General features: G+C 46.1%; 1 protein-coding gene across 1 annotated transcript in view; it reads left to right on the plus strand.

The window, feature by feature from the left end:
- The window catches only part of Fam78b (family with sequence similarity 78 member B), a 75456-nt gene that overhangs the window by 870 nt on the left and 56892 nt on the right, over window positions 1-17694 (plus strand). The window lies entirely within an intron of this gene.

Genomic DNA, 17694 nt, shown 5'->3' on the forward strand with positions numbered 1-17694 from the left:
TGTCCCCATCTCTCTCTGAACCTTCCTCTCGCCTCCCCACCCACCTCCCTCCTCCCTGCGCTTTTGTTTCAGTGACAGGGCGGGTGACGGGAGGCTCCTAGCGAAGGCATTTTCTCGTTCTTTGCTTCTGACTTCCTCAGAAAGGCGAGGAGGATAGTGAGGGGCAGGAAGAACGCAACTGGGGAGGTTCGAGAGGCAAAGATGGGGTGGTTGGCGAGTATCATGGGAGTTTGGGGACACAGTTTGTGCTTGTGTGTCTCCCCTGGAAGAGTTTGGAGAGAGGAATGGAGTGCCGGGGGCGCATGGTCTGTGTCGTGCGTCCTTTGGAGAAAACCTAGCGGGCTTGAAAGAGAAGGTACAGGGTGTCCGAGTGGGAGTTAGAGATTCTGCCATCGCCCCCCAGGCCAGGGAGCATGGCGGTATCTTGGTCTGGAACCTCCAGCCCGGCAGAGAGCCTCTCTAGCGATGCGCCCCAAGGACCAATTCTGGGGCGGTGGGAAGCTGGAAGGCTCCCGGGCCAGGCGGAACTGGTGGCCTTGTGCTAGCAGCCGGTTGGTGCGGCACGAGATGTTTCTTAGGCTCAAGTAAAGGATGAGTCTTTTCAACTGTCTGGGGTCTTTACTTTTCAAAACTTTCCTAATTGCAGCGCTGGTAGGGATTCCCAGGCGCCCACCGCCGAATCCAGTCAGCTGGCTGGGAGCTCTCCAACTTCCTTCAGCAGCGCTGGTTGGTGCGCGCTGAGGGTTTGTCAGCCGCGGGTGCACCTAGATCGCCAGGGCTCTGCCGCCACCAGGGGCAGACATCCTGCCCTGGAACCACAGGCTTTGGGAGGTCGCGTTCTGGACTTTTTTACTTACTAAATTTTCGTCTGCCCTCCAGTCCCTTTTCAGAACGAGACTCCGTGCACTTGGCGACCATAGGAGATTTGGGGCCTGCATTCTGCCTCCTATTACAGCGTCAGTCTAGAACACCCTAATTATCAGATTGTAGCCTTTAGGGAAACCCCTTTTCTGGAAATCCAACCTCATTTCACTTCTTAAATCTAAAATTTCAAGATTTACCTATTTAAAATGGATATGGGATGGGGAATTCGCGTTTTAAAAGGTCAAATCATCTTTTTAGCAGCCGTCTTGGGGCTTTTTCTTGCACTCTCAGAGCATGTAAGTTAACACTAGTCATAGGTGCTAAGAGGAATTTTGACAGATCGTTTTGTTTCCTTTTCCTCCCAGAGTTTGCACTTTGCTCTTTAAGCATAAAAGCTCAGTGGAGAAAACTGGTTGGTGGTGAAGAAACGTGAACCCTGCTTTGCAGTATGCCTAAGCACACTGTGTTCTTGTCTCTCCGGAAGTGAGAGAAATGGGAGACATATTTTTTTGGGTGAATCATTCCATCTAAAAAGACACAACCTGAAAAGAGTGGGGTTTTTTTTCTTTACACGTGTGTGTTAGAACTGTTTGTTTTGCTTGGGCCTGTTTGAAACTCACTCTTTTCACCCAAGTAAGAGAAAACCTGACTAGGGAAGAGGGTATCTATCTGATGCCCCTGGCCTCACCCTGATTGTGGGTAATCTTTCTGGAGACAGTCACAAAGCGTGAATCCCTTAATAAAGGGAGCATGGAGAAACTGAGCAGGAACAGCCCCACATTTCCCATGACTACACAGGAGTGACCTCTGTGGCCTCAAGTCCCTTGCAAATCAGTAAATACAAAGCATATATATAATATACATATATATGCTAATTTCTTCTATAAAATATATCCTGCCAAAGAAGTCAAGTTGAGCTGTAAACATATGATAGCAGAACTTCCTTCTGTCTAGGGGAGGGTGTGTCTACCTTGGAATCAGTTTGCACAGGCATGAATTCCTTACAATATAGTACCTTGACATACCCCACATTTGGGTTTGGAATGATTTTGCTTGTTTCATTTAACTTCTACTTTCGATATTTTAAGATTGCTGGCTTCTGTGTTGTTCTTGCAGGGAAGCAAGAACAGTCCCCAAGAAATCATAAATTGCATTATTATAGATTTGTATCCAGAGTCAACTGATCTCTTTGTGGTTGTAATAATTGCTATGTGTTTAGGGCCACTTTGGAGCCTAGGCATTACTGAACCAGTTTCTACAGAATATTTAGGCACTGAAAACTTTGCCAATGTAAACTTTTTAATGGGAATTTGTATGGCACAGAAGTCACTGTCGCCTGCTGGTTGGTTGTCCTGACTGCTTTCACCCGTGCCATGAGCGGCAGACACTGCAGGCTGGATTTTCACTCCAGTCCAGCATTCTGTCGCAGAAGCATGGCCCAGCGAAGTTTGGGTTAGAAGGGTGCCCTTTTGAGATTTTGGGAAGAATTGTGCAGTATGAAACCCACAGCTAAAACAGCAAGAAACGTCTGGTTCCAGGATTAAAAGAGAACATGGCTTTGTGCTTTAAATGTTGAACTTCCTCCAGGGAGGGAGAGCATAGAATTAGGTTTCATTATGGCATTTTTCAAACAAAATTTTTGCCGCTGTTTCTCTTTGCCCGCCTCCCCCCCACTAGTCCTCTTCCCTTCCTGTGCCTTTTGACCCCTGTAGCCTCCTTTCTACCTTCCTGTTACATCTGACCTTTTGACCTTTCCCCCTTTTTCTCAATAGTTCTTGTTCCCCTCTTGGGGCCTCCTACCTAAGTTTCATAGTCTATAAGAGAGAACATGAGAATTTGGGGAGGGGTTGTAGTTGTTTTGGAGGCTTGTTTTGTTTTGGTTTTGTCTTTCTGAGTCCAGGACACTTACTTTAAAATGATCCTTTGTGGATCCATCCATTTTCTCGCAGATTCCATAATTTTATTTCTCCTAATGGTTAAGTAAAATTCCACTGGGTGTATGCACCACGTTCTCATTCTCCATCCTTCTGCTGATGGACTTCTGAGCTAGTTCTATTTCCTTTTTCTTGTGAATAATGCAGCAACAGACATGGATATGCAGATATCTCTGTAGCTGGATATAGAATCCTCTGGGTATTTGCCTAGGAGTGATGTGGTGGTTCTATTCTATGGTATGGTATGGTATGGTATGGTACGGTTGGTATGGTGTGGTACGGTTGGTGTGGTATGGTATGATATGGTACGGTTGGTGTGGTATGGTATGGTGTGGTGTGGTATGGTTGGTATGGTGCAGTATTGTATGGTATGGTAGTTCATATAGTAGTTCTATTTTAATTCTTTTTAGACAGTGCCATACTGACTTCCATCATGGATATACTAGGTTTACACTCCCACCAATACTGAATATGGGGTCCTCCTTCTTCACATCCTTGCCAGCATTTATTGTCATCGGTTTCCCTTGATCATAGCCATTCTGACCGGAGTGGGATGGAACCCCAAAGTGGATTGAGTTTCCATTTTCAAGGGAAGACTTCTAAAGGAACATTTGAAGTCATTGATGGCGACGATGATGTAATTTGAACTTAAGTGACTTAGTATTTTCCCAAGTGACTATGACGAGCCAGGTGCCCACTTGCGGCTCTTCCTTCTTTCTGACTTGAGTCTGGTGAGTCTGGTTAATGCGGTCTTCAGTACAATGTTCAGTCTTTCTCCTCCATCAAGAAGAGCTGCCGGCTTCCCATCAGCCCCCAGTGAACACATACTTACCAGGTGTCCTGACTTACAAGCACCACAGAGCAAACAATGGCTTTTGTAGTGGCCTCCTCGCTCCCTCGCACCAGGGAAACCAGTACTGTGCAGGGGGTGAGAAAAATGCCTTGAGAAGAACCAGGAAGGGTTTTCTGAAGGCACCGTGTCTCTAGATGGTCTCTACAATATGGGGAACATCCACCAAAACAGATAAACAAGAGGTTCAGGGGCAGGGGAAGAAAGTGTTGTAGAGGGCAAGGACTAGGCTGTGTGGAGTGTGCACAGACGGCAGTGGCTGGAATCTCGCAGGTAGTTGGGGCTTCTTGGGAAGCATCACATACGGTCTAGAAAAGGGAAAGTTAAGGTCAGCTCTTCATCACCAGGGGATGGTAGGGGTTTCTCTGTGCCTTCTTCCTACCTCTTGGGTGTGCAGAAACTGTCGAGCAGAGGCAGAAGAACAGCCCCAAGTCCTCAATCCAAGAGATTTCCTGGGTGAGGTTTGAACAGGAAGAGAGCTCTCTTGCCAGGAATGGGTGAGGTGAAGCTGAGATCAGGGGAAAGGCTGTGGGTAGAGAACCTCTTGCCTACATTGTCTTCTAGGATTGTAAAGGGAATCTTCCATGATCAGCTCAGACCAGCCAATCTGGAGAGCTTTAGCTTGGGTGAAATTTAGGAGGTCATAGCTCACCTTCAAGAGAGTCTGCTAGTTCTCCACTCTACCACTGCTGCAGCTGGCGAGCATCTCACTAGCCTCCTATCTAGACCTGCTCACTCCCATCCACGCTGCTCCCATCTAGGCCTGCTCACTCCCATCCACGCTGCTCTCTATCCATTGAGAAACATGCTCCATTTGAGTTTTTAATTTCCATGTTTCTAACTCCAATAGACCTGCTTTGAAAGACACTCACTTTTCCAGGTGGCTGACATCTTTCTGTCATAGTTAATTAATTACTCTCAGATTTTAGCATCCACACTCTTTCCAACTGCTCTGGCCTCTGTCTTACCTTAAATCTTACTCTATGTTATTCAAAATACATATTTCTCTTCTCATTCTGTGCTTTCTCCTGGTAATTCCATCCATCCTAGTAACAGCAGATGCTTTCTCTCTGGTATGCAGCCAGGTACATACACGTATCTGTGTGTGGCTCTGCTTGACTGTTGGAAAGGTATCTCAGGCTTAAGATTTCCACACTTAAGTTACTTTTTTTTTTATCTCTTTTGATGATGTTGTTGTTGCTTAGTCTTTTGAGAATTATTGTGCCATGTAGCCCTACGTGGTCTGGTGCTCACGGTGAGGCCCAAGCTGGCCTGGAATCCATGGCAATCCTGCTATGACCTCCTGCACACTGAGGTTACAGGGCTGCTCCGCACCCAGCTTGGCTCATAAACGGTTGATCTCCACTGAAGCATTTGCCAAGTTTCTGCGTCCGCAATCCTTGCCTGTCTTCATAAAGAATAGCTCCACTCCCTGCATTACAGAAAGCCAGAACATCTCTGTATCGTTCCAGAGATTCCTCCACACATCCAGGCTACCATGAGACCTACTGACCCCACTCTCCATACCTGTGGTGCAGCCTTTTCTGTGTATTGGTGGCTGTCATCTTGTGCTTTTCGACTGAACTTCCCCTCCATTCTTGTTCTTCTCCCCCTCCCCCCAGTCTCTTCCCACATGGCCGGCAAAGATACATTATAAACACAGGTGTTATTACTCTCCTGCTTAAACTTTTTTGTAACTTTTGGCACAGTGGGTATACAAAGTATAAACCACTTCCCACTCGGGATTTCTGTTCTTAAACCACGTTAACCATATCCAGGTCTTCAGTGGAACTAACTCCACTCAGAGCTTCACCCCAGGCTGGCCTCTGTCTGAAATGCTCCACCTGCCTACCCTGTTCTACCTAGTTCTTGCTCATCATTCAAATCTCAACTGCCCCTCAGAATCCATCATTGACTTCACAGTTTCAATGAGGTTCTCCAGTTCTGCTCCTCCATAATGCCCTGTTCCTATACTTTATAGCAAGGGCGAGTGTAGCGGTTCACTTAATTTGTTACATGTATCATGAAAGTAGATATTATATCTGTTGTGTCCTCCATGAAAACTGCCGGGACCATAGATAATAGTCAGAAAGCATGTGATCTTGCTAAATATATGAGCCATTTTTATCACTTTAAATCACCGGTGTCCCCTTCAACAGATCATGTCTCTTCAAAATTAGCTTTACATGTGAACCCTCAGTCTAATCCACGAAACTCCTGACACCCGAGGGAATGCTTGACAGTAGCACACAGCCTCACTCCCCCATGCTTTGGTGTCCATTGTGTTCTGTTAGACTTCACTGGAAGGTCTGTTTCTCAGTATCTGCCTTGTATCTTTCACCTCCCCGACCTCCCTTCTGTGTCCTGGTCATCAAATGCTGAAGCCTCACTCTCATGTCACCTACCTGCTACAAAGTGGCACTCGGTGCCCACCCACAGAAGCTTGGCGTGGAATCCCTAAGCCCGTTGCTCCACCTGAACCCCTGATTCTGCACATCCCAGGATCTGTGGGAATGGTGACATAAAGGTCATGCCTGGTTGAGTTGTGTCCCCCTTAGCTAGTGCTTGTTTTGTTGTCACAGGGTGGCTGAGAGGGTGGCCCTCACTGTTAGGCATGACTTCTTTGAGCATTTTGCTCTTCAAAACCAGATCAGCCATTTGTCAGAGGAATCTACTGAGTCTCCTCCAGGCTGCTGGACCGTTACCCATGATCCCTTCCCGTGACAGTCTCTTCGGGGACCCTAGTCTAGAGCATCAGGTGGAAAGCAAGCTCGTGTCCTGCGTGCCCTTGAAGGGGAGATGGCCTAGCCCTTTTCCTCTAATCTCCTCCATCTCTGCAAAAGAGGAGCAGCAGAGGATTAACTGGTTTTATCAGCAAAGCATTAAGCTCACAGGAGATAAAGCCAACTCCCAAAGGGATAGAGAGTACACACGTGATTAGGGGAAAGGTAGAAGGAAGGAAACAAGACGTGCTTTGTGCCTGGGTGCCAGACTGTGGCTGCCTGGCCATGGTGGGAAGAGGGGGAACAGGGAGAGGGTCATTTGAGGGCACTGGACTGCAGGACACAAGTGACCTTCCACTGGGCAGCAGGAGTACATGATGTCTTTTGGGGCAAGTCTGAGGAGGCATCAGGTTCCATCTTCCCAGGCTCCTTCTCTTGTCTACATTGTTGCATTAGGGAAAGTTGTCAGGGATGACAGAGGCCACCATTTCTGTTCTGTTAACACTAAGCAGGAAGTGGCTACAGTTTAGCAGCTGATTATTATGGATCCCTTTAAGAGGAAAAAAGCAAGGGGAAATAAGCAGAAGAACATCCGGGTGAATATTAGAGACGGGAAGAGCGCACGTAGAGCTGAGAGTCTCTGGGAGGGAGGGGCCAGACCCTGAACTCCAACAGCAGACATACCCACATTGTGAGATAAGCACCCACAGAGGTATTGTGGGGTACATTGCCTCTCATTCTTTCAGGCTCAAATCAAGAACGGATCCCATAGTTGTGATGGATTTCAGTACAAAGCAGGTGGTGATGTGTGGGGAGAATGGTCCACAGGGAAGAGTGCCTAGATAATCTGGTGGAGTTCCTTGAGAAGGGAAGGATCACAAACTAACACGTGTTCTACATGTTAGAGGCCTGTGTATGTGCCACAATACTGAGCGTCTTTCATATGTAGTCTCATATAAGCCTTACCCTGAAAAGAAGGGTCTCCTAGTACAAGGTACAGGGAAAATCAGCAACCTGCCCGAGACCCGGCCAGGAAGCAAGTCTGTTGTTCCGTGGCCCTTCCTTTTCTAATGGACCGCTTTGCCTTCCAGGAAGGAGGTTCTCCAGACTTGCTCTGCTAAATAAAAATAATGAACTTAGTCTTGCTGTTTTTTTACTGATTTGTGCATTTCCTCAATAATTTGGAATTGAGTTCAGAGAGCGTGGTAGCAAATATCTTTGAGTCTCCATCTCATGTCCCCCCTCCCAGAGAGAAAGTTATAATAGTAAGAATCACATCTTCGTAGGAGGGTAGGAGCTCCATCCATGCCAGAGTTCATCTTCTGGGAACAGAGGTGCCATCTCCGGCTCCCAGACTCCCCACAGTGGCCAGGCTGCAGAGTTTAGCTCTGGGCCTACAGCTCCCCTGTGTTCCTATGGATGACTGGGGGGAAAAGCGGGGAGAGAATGTTTTCTGGTGACTCTACCCTTAGGTATTCAGACATGTTTCTGGGTCCTACAATTCTTGGGCTATCCCTTTCATTAAAGCCCATCAGACCAGTGCTAGTGGGTGGACCCTGCTTTCAATTAAGCTCCAGGAGGCACACCAGTTGGAACTAGTCACCATGCCAGCTTAAGATCTAGCTGCTGGCTCTCCAGCACAGAACCCGAGTCAGAAAACCTGGGTTCCAGCGCCAGCTCTGAGACCTTTGGCAGGATCCTCCAAATTCAGTGTCTAGTCTGCTTGTACATAAATGAGCAATCATGTCTAGAGTTAGGAATCAACTGAGATGAAAACTGTGGAAAGGGATTCTAAACTGTGTGTGGTGTGCTGTGTACACGTTAGTTCGATTATAGCTTATCGGTTCATGTTATACTAGTCGGTGACTCCGGATAAGCCTTAAGGAACTGTGGCCCTGGGCCCTTGGCAGAGAGAATAACTTAGAGCTTTGAGGGGACCCCTGACATGGGTGTCTGCCTAGAAGTCTTCTCCAGACCTAGAGGAGGGAGGAAAGGCTCATTTTGTACCTCAAAGGCCATGTTTTCCACTCATGTTGAGAGGCAAGTGAGGAAGACACCCCCATTCCACGAAAAAGTCACTTCCCAGTTGCTCTCTAGACAGCATTCAGGACCCTGCTTTGAATTCCTGAACCTGAACCCCAAAGCTTAGCCACATTCTCAAGTGGGCCTCCGGCCCTACCCAGAAGCCTCCCTGGGTCATAGCTTCACTCACTTGTATTTAAGAAGCTACAGTGTACCCCATGCAAGTAGTTAGGGACAGAGCCCTGCTTTTTGTTGCCTAAAAAGTCATGAGTTTTTCATTCTAGAGAAGAGAGAAGACAGCATTTAAAATCATTTATGTCTTCAACTATTTTTGTTTGTCATTCTTTCCAAGCCCTTTGCACAATTTCATCTATCTGTAAGGGGGTGTCCCATAATTGACCTTACAATAATCATGAAACAGATTTTGGGACAACAGTTATTCCCTATTTTAGACAAGCAAGTAGAGGCTCAGAGAGCTGCCATAATGTGTCCAAGGTCATCTTGACAAATACTGGTGGAACCAGGCCGGGTGTGTGATCCTCCACACTCTTCCCCAGTGTCCTCCCACAAGTACACAGGAGTTGGGCTTGGGAGAAACTATCCTCAGCACTATGTGTATGTGTGTTGCTTGTTCTCAGCTTGTTTAGAGACGTCATTTATAGTCTACGAAAACCAGAGAGCAGAAAACAGGAACATCTAAATGTGTTCAACAAATGCAATGAGGAATTTCAGGCTGTCAGAGAAACACAGAGTAAATAAGGCTGTCTGATGGTCTGATGGTCCATGAGTGGGGTGGCTGTGTCAGTCCTGCCTCTGCAGCCTCCACTGGCTTAAACCCCTGCGGCCCGACCTTTCCCAGCGGGCTTGTGAGCCTGTGTCGGGCTCCCGCACTCAAAGGCCGCCAGAGGTCTGGCTAATGGGAAACAGTAAATCGACATCCTCAGTCAGCAGCCACGGCAGCATCCTGAAGGGGCAGAGAAGCCAGGGCTGCCAGGGAATGAGTGGTGCAGGGAACAGGCTCCGGCAAAGCTGAGAGCTACCAGAGACTGGTAAATTAGATCTTGCCTTGCCCTCTGCCATGGGGGTAAGGAGTGAGGGGGTGTCAGGAACTGGACTGTGAGAGGAAGGAGAAGCTTCATGGGGATCAGAGATGCTGGTTCTATGAGGAAACAGGATCAGACCTGCCCCCCCCCCTCTTTCGTCTCTCTCTGTTTTGTTTTACCATGAGAATCATACTATGAGCCTCCATTCCAAAATGGCAGTCTCCACCACACCTGAGCTAGGAAAATCGATTCAAGAACTGATTGTTTTAAATGACTCAACTCTTCCAAGTTTTCATGAACCATCTTCACATTGTTTAGAGAAGATAAGAGATTGGTGCCACCAAACTAAACCGAAAGCTCCTGCTGAAGAGGAGGAACTTTGGCCTTTGGAACCAGGGAGCCAGCCTTTTCTATGGACACTTTGAGTGACTGATAAGTATCTCCCTTGCATGTATCCCTGTGTAACAATAACCAGCTTACCCAACTTAGTGATTACAGAGCCATTTGTTGAAGGCTTACCTAGTGCCAAGTGTTTTATGTGCATGGCCTCTGCAAACCATTGTTTTCCTCGGAATAAAATAATGAAATAGGAATGAAGAGGTTCAGGTGTCATGTCTAGCATTGGGCAACTAGTGAAAGAGGCATAATTAGGAACAGATAAAACTAATTCTAATGACTATGATGAGCTGTTTGGAAGAGTTGAATAAATGGATGGATGGAGGGATGGATGGATGGGTGGGTGGATAGATGGAGGGATGGATAGATGGAGGGATGGATAGATGGAGGGATGGGTGGATGGGTGGGTGGATAGATGGAGGGATGGATAGATGGATGGATGGGTGGATAGATGGAGGGATGGATGGAGGGATGGATGGGTGGGTGGGTGGATGGATAGGTGGGTGAATGAGTGGATGGGTGAATGAACATTGGATGTCCTAGAAAATGTCTGATTGCTTGCTAAGGAAATCTGAGAAACAGCATGTTTAAACCAAATTCGTTATGCCTAGTGTTCTTGCATCCGGCTGCCTAGTTCATTCAGCTGGTCAGGATCTGGTGCTAATAAGATCAAGGTTTTAGGAAGAGACCCAAGCATGTGAGCACCTGAGTCAGTACTCCTTGCTCTTCCATCTCCCTCCCCAGCCAGCTCTGGTTCATAGCCAGGTTTAAACTGAAAACCAGGGAAATAGCTAGAAAATATGCAAGTGGTGGTTCAGCAGAATCCTGTTTGCCTGGCCAGATGGTAAACAGCATAGTAAATTATGTACCCCAGAAGCACACCTTACAGACATGCACGCTGAAGCCCAGAGAAGAGCAGGGTGAGAGTGTGAATGAGAACCAGGATTCGAACCCAGGCCTGCCTGATGCCATTGCTGATGTTTCCCATTCCTGGGCCTCCCCACTGCTCTTTGAGTTTGTAAGTCAGCAAATGGCTTTTTACCTTCTGATTTTACACACACACACACACACACACACACACACACACACACACACACACACACTTTGTTTGAGGAGAGTCCAGGTCAGCTGGCAGAAGCATCACCTATGTCAGAGGAAGCAGACAGAGCATAGGAGGAGTCAAGTCCCTTGGCAGCACAGAAGGAAGCACAGATCAGCCCAAGGGATGTCTGCACAATTGCCAGGAGCAGAGACCAGCCTCGTGCCAGTGTCTGTACACAGTGATTAGCAAGCTAGAAAGGAGAGGGTCTCCCCAGAGACACCCATCACAGATGGCAGGAAATAGGAGGTCTTGGCAGCCAAGAGAGGCTGGACGTATGGAGAGACTGGGACTCAGCTGGGATGCCCAGCAACTCAGAACCCCTGTTCTCCAGCCGTCCCGTAGCTACCCCCACCCAGCCCAGGTGCTGATGGCGATCACGGTCCTTCCTCCTGGCTCCCTGCCCACAGACAGGCATGGTATCCTCATGTCCCCTGGCAGCTCCAAAAGAAACAAGATCCAAGTGGTGTCAAAGATGACAGATTGTGAGGGGGCCAAGGGCCCTCCCCTGACAGCAGGGCTCAGCTGGGAGGCTCTGGAGAGCAAAACAGATCGGGGGTAGTCTGACAGGGATATCCTAGCAGCCTGGGGACTCTGTCGCTGTTGTGGACTTTAGTTGGGCTTCATTTATTTTTTAACATCTTCTTTTTGTGTTAAGGGGTTTTAGTATAGGGACCTAATAATGCTATGTCTGCTTACTCTAATGGAGGTGGGCTGGGAAGAACAGGGAAGTATGGGTCCAGGCCACTCTCTTGTGCTTTGGTCTTTTGGGGACCTAAGATGAGTATAGAGGAAGCCCTTCAGAAGGGAAAGTATAGACCTCCCAGCAGCATCTCACAACTCCCGAACTGTCATCTGTGCCTTTTCAGGCCACATCTCATGGGGACGCTAGAAATCCAGGGCTACGTCAGGTGATCAGCCTCCCGTACTTGACCCTCTTCCACGTCACTCTCAACATCTGCACTAAGTCCTGGTTCCTGCCTTCCCTGGAGGAGGAGGCAGCCTCAGAGCTCATGGGCAACTTAGACCCCCACTCACACCACCTATGCAACATGGTTCTTACAGGTCCCGTTACTCCAAGAGCCCCTGAAGTCTGGTTAGCCTGTGATTTGCTACTGTTTGCTGCCAGGCTCCCGAACATTTTTGTCAAGATCTGCTCGATCTGTTGTGTGTATGTGTGTGTGTGTGTCACAATTTCTCGCTGTCTAGCTCCCACCCGCCGCTTTCTTTGGACCTGTCACCTTTTCAGACTCTTAAGCCTATTGGGTCTCCTGAATCCTCTGACTTTTCGTTGGTTCCCTCCCTTGGATTCACCCACCTGAGGTTGAGAGACAAATGCAGAGGGGGCCACAACCCAAGCAGCAACACCACACACCCTGAAAGCGGGATCTCCTGCCCTGCTGGAAGCCCATGAACTACAGAGTCCGCACATTCCCTGGTAGCATTGGAGGGCAGCTGCTTTCCAGAAGAAAACTCACTCCTGAATGATCTTTAAAGAAATTTACCTGTGAAACTCTAGTTCTGAATACCCCAGATTGGACCATAGTGTTGAGGACTCGGAGTAGGAAGGGTTTGGAATCCAAGGAGAAAGCAAAGAGGAAGAGGGAGATTTAAGTCAAGCTTTGCCTTTTTCCATAAGCACAAACACTGGACAATATTCTAGTATAAATATTGCTGGTTAAACTGGTAGAATGGCCAGACAGAAAGACATGGCTGAAACACCCACTTTATGTCCGTGGGGATAGGTCAAGAGCTAGATATATCTGGAGTTCAAGAGCAAAGACCAGTTTACAAGGTAGCAAATTCTAGGGCTTTTAAGACTTGAGTGCTTCCTGTCTTGAGTGTCTGAAGCTGACTCACATGACCCAGCACAAAGCTGGTGAAGCTCCTTGGCCTCTAAGTTCCAAACTAGATCACAGTCTTGCCTCTGGGTTACAGCATCAACCTTCCACATGGTTCGGAGTTGTTTCTGTATATGTTTTAAAAGAAGCTGTGTAGAAGATTCAACTTGTTGAAAATGTTGCAGAGGGATTCTGTGTTTTAGATGATTCCATCTTGAAAATGTTGTGCAGATGTTCTATGTTCTAGATGATTCTATCTTGAAAATGTTGCGGTGGTATTTTGTGGTCCAGATGAGTCTATCTTGAAAATGTTGCACTACACAGGTGTTCTATGTTCTAGATGATTCTATCTTGAAATTCTTGTAGTGGTATTCTGTGTTCTAGATGATTGTATCTTGAAAATGTTGCACTGCACAGGTGGTCTATGTTCTAGATGATTCTGTCTAGAAAACATTGCTCTGCACAGATGTTCTATGTTCTAGATGATTCTGTTTTCTTGGACTGCCAGTTATGAAGATCTGGTGAAGTGTCTCCCTATTCTAGAGTGTCCATGACTCCTTTTTCTGTTTTTACTTTTGTTTTCTTTTAGGATGAGTCTTATGATTTGAGCTTTCAGTTTTTGCTTCACTTTTGACTCCAAGGAATTTATTTTGCAAACTTAACCATGCATTAAGAAGAAATTTGTAATGGGAAGATTTTCCAAGATATTTAGCTTATTATGGTTTGCTTACTAGATTCATCATTACTCAGTTATGGGCAGAAGTTAGCTTTTAGTGATTACTCTTTCTGGATTGAGTGAATATTTTTTAAATAAATTTGTGTTTGGCAGCACTCTTAAAAGAAGTACTGTGTCTCAGCATTCTGTATTCAGAATTGAAATGAGAGCCAAGGTACCAGGAGACTTCTGACTGAGGCCAAGGTCAAGGGAGCCCAGCAAATTACCCCACCGTGCACTTGACACAACCCACAGAGGCATACTGATGCCTCAGCAGATCTACTTTTGCTGAAGTATTACAAAGGACTCTGATGAATGACAATGATCTTTGTCATCCAACTGTACACATACTGTAAGGCCTAGATTACTATGGCAAACCAGAAGATTCTTCTAGAAAGGAACCTGCATTCCTAAGATGCCTCCAGGCCCTACTGAAGCCCAGCAACCCTCAGTGTCTCCCTGGAATGTCAGAGACACCAGCAGCTGGCTTCAAGTTTTACTGCACCTGCTCTCTGGCCTTGCATCAAGGGCTCATTTTGCACTGGCATTTGGCTTCAGGCAGGCAGAAGCTTGTCTGCTTCCTTCTTTTCCAGATGGCTCTGAGAAAGACCAGCAGAGGAGGGGGGTGGGGATAGAAACTAGGACCAGGAGGCAAATTCCCTGCCATTTGGAAAATGCAACCAGGGACCCCTGAGGAGGCACACATGCCTAAAGTCAGCTTGGCACTTGATGATCTGTCTCTATGTGGGGCAGGGGAGCAGAGCACAGGAATCCTGTGCTGGGTTATTCTGGGATGCGTGCGGAGATCTCAGGTTTGTTGGAGCCGTATAAACCTACACTCTCATAAACAAATGAGCAAACAGGCAAGAAACAAGCTAAAAGGCCAGGCTGTAACCAGGACTCGTAGAGTTGCTTGCATGTGTTGGTTCTATGGAGCCCCTACACGCTGTTAGAGGTTGGATATGGAATTACCTTTTTTCATAGAACCAGTGGGCAAACCAAGGTTCAGCAAGAATTTAACAGACAGGTTTGTGCAGTGAGGAAGTACTCACACTCCCCATTGGATTCCACACTGAGTGTCCCCATAAATAGCTAGTGGGGGGGGGGGGCTTCAGAAGCTAAAGGACCAGAGATCTTAGTGCAATTCCTTTATATCAAAGGTAAGGAAACAGATTAAAAAGAAGGTGAACTTCCTAAGGTCACTCAAAAAAACTAAGAAATCTTCAAATGATGGAGCTTCTTGTAAAAGTCTGTTTTGAAATATTTAATTAAGTTAATTTCATTTTCATTAGTGTTAACATTTCTCTTAGAAACCCACTTTATCAGGGTTGACAAGTCTGTAGGAATGACCCAGCCTAATAAACAATTAATTGTATGGGGAGAAAGGATCTTAGACCCCATTTTCATTTTTGTCTGTGCCTCTTGGTTCAAAGACACAGAATGGGTTGTCTCCTCTCATTTAGTCTCCATTAAAAGAATCTGAACTGTAAAATATCTGTCACCAATACTTAGTAACAAGCAAAATTCAGAACAAGGAAGAGGGGGGAAAGAAGAAGAGAAAGAGATGCTAACTGTTTACACAAATTTTAACTCATTTAAAGCTCATTCAAATTCATAGTACCTCCATTCCATATGCAAAGAAATGGGGGCTTTTGAAAGATGGTGTAATTTTTCCAAGCTTGCACTGAAAGAATTCGAAATGAACACCGGATCACCAAGCATATGGGTGTTTATCTTTGAGGGGAAAAAAAAGTAAATATCAAATTGTAAGTAAGATTTGAAAACACTGTAAACAGCCAATAGTTGGAACATTTCAAACAAAATCATTACAAACACTCTTCCCAAATTGAAACTGTACAAAATGTATTCGAGACTCATCTACAAGCCAAAAGCTCCAAAATCACTAAGGCATTGAGTTCCTTAAGTTTCAGCTCTCTGGGCCTCTCGTGGCATCCCATGTATCCCTCAGAGGTTTCCTGGTAGGCAGAACACAGTACTGAGTAGCCACCGCTGTTAAAGTTAGAGGTCCAAGTTATCAGAAGGGTGTGGCTCAGTAGAAACAAGCATGAGATCCAGAAACCAGCAGTCAAGAATTCATTACCCCTGATTCTCCTTCATAGGAGACAACATATAGAAAGCATGGGCCAAGGAATCTCAGTAAGTAGGTTCGAATCCTACCCCAACTACTTACTAACCTCTCTGCCTTTGCTTTCCCATCTAGAAGAATAAATAGTAATGGTCCTACTTCATAAACTTGTTGGCAAGATTAAATGAGTTAACATTTACAGAGTGCTTCAAACAGTACCAGAGACACTGTAGATGCAATGTTTTGTTAAACTTTTTAAAGAAAAGATGGACACCAAGGGGTATCATTTTCTTCAGTTGTCCATGCTCTAGCAAATAATCTTCCACATCCTCCCCTAAAAAAGAATAGATAGACAAGCATTTATTGCAGAGATGTTATAGTCCAGAAAGTGTGTTGGGTAAATTTTTATGTTATGAATCATCTGGCTGGTTTGGAATTACCTAGGTATGCACCCAAGGACTTAATACAAGCACATCCACCATGGGCTTCCCAGTTAGGGAAGACCACCCTGAGCAAGATAACCCAATCGACCAATGAAGACCTTGACACACTGTGTATGTATACCTTTGCATCCAGCCTTCTGCAAGAGGAATCTTGCCAGTTCCTTGCAATATTCTTATGCTTTTCACTTGGCCCAGAAGCTCAAGCCTAAGTCATCCACAGCTCTGGAAGGACCTTACCATTTCCCCTGCTCACTAATCCCACCTAGAAGTTACTATACTGGCATGGCAAACCACAGCATGCCAATAAGAGAGTTCATTTCTGATCCTCGACAGCCCTAAGGCTATCTGCCATTATCACCATACAGGCACAAACTTTCCTACCCTAATGTCTAGCAAGTTTCCCTGTGTCATACTGAGTTCAGCTTCCTTCCCTGCTACGCATCTTTCCAGAGCTAGGCTCTTTTGAACATCTTAGACCTGTTCTCTCATGAATCTAGACAGGCAAGAATCAACTAAATAAAAGCTCAGGATTCTGGGAACCCTGATAGCTTTTATGTGTGATTTGGGTGGTGTGAGGACCATGGCATCAGACCTAAAAGAAACTGTAGGCCATAAAAAAGAATAAAGTGGCAAACTGAGCCTGAGTACAGAATAGAGAAAGAGATGAGAGATCTGAAATGGATAGTGAAGATGACCTGCTGCCTCCTGGCTCGGAGAGAAGCCCAAGCCAAAGTTAGTTGCTGCTACCTTTATCAAGATCAGTGGTTCTCAACCTGTGGGTCATGACCCCTTTGAGGGTTGAACAACCCTTTCACAGGAACTATATACCAGATATCCTGCGTATCAGACATTTACATTACAATTCATAACAGCAAAATTACAGTTCTGAGGTAGCAAGGAAAATGATTTTATGGTTGAGTGTAGCAAGCTTCTTCTTTGGATTTTGAATCGCCAGCCCCCAAATAACAACAGAGAGAATTCTTACTAATTATGAAAGCTTAGCCTTTAGCTTGGACTTGTCCCTAACTAGCTCTTATAACTCAAATTAACCTTCTATTAATCTACATTTTGTCAGGTGGCTTTTACCTTTCCTCAATACAGCACATCCGGTTTGCTCTGAGCCTGCTGGAGAAATCCATGCACCTAGATTCCTCTCCTGCCTCCTCTTCCTCTCTCTCCCCAGAAATCCCATCTATCCTTTCCTGCATACCCATTGGCCATTCAACTCTTTTATTGGGCCAATCAGAAGGCACCTTAGGCAGAGACACATCTTTATACAGTATACACAAATATTCCACAACATGAGGAACGGCATTAAAGGGTAACAGCACTGGGAGGGTCGAGAACCACTGGCCAAGAACTTGACTGCTATGTCTCCTAGGATTGATGCCTTCTAGGCACTGAGTGTGAGCATTAGCTTATGTACACCCTGACCCGCTGTGTGTTCTCTAACTTCCTTTCTAAACCATCTTGGGAACTTCATAGGCTTCAGCCTCCCGCCCTCTTAACTTCATATCTTTGCTTTTAGTACAGCGAAGCACAGATCTCAGAATACTGTTGCTGGTAACTGAATCTTCTAACACCAGTAAATAAAAACAATGCACTTTCTTTCCATCCCTGTGTATGCCCAGAGAACCACATCATCCTAAGTGTGCTAAGTAGCCCATCAGTTGATCCT

Source organism: Microtus pennsylvanicus, chromosome 10 (genome assembly GCF_037038515.1).
Source record: "Microtus pennsylvanicus isolate mMicPen1 chromosome 10, mMicPen1.hap1, whole genome shotgun sequence".
Taxonomy (NCBI): Eukaryota; Metazoa; Chordata; class Mammalia; order Rodentia; family Cricetidae; genus Microtus; species Microtus pennsylvanicus.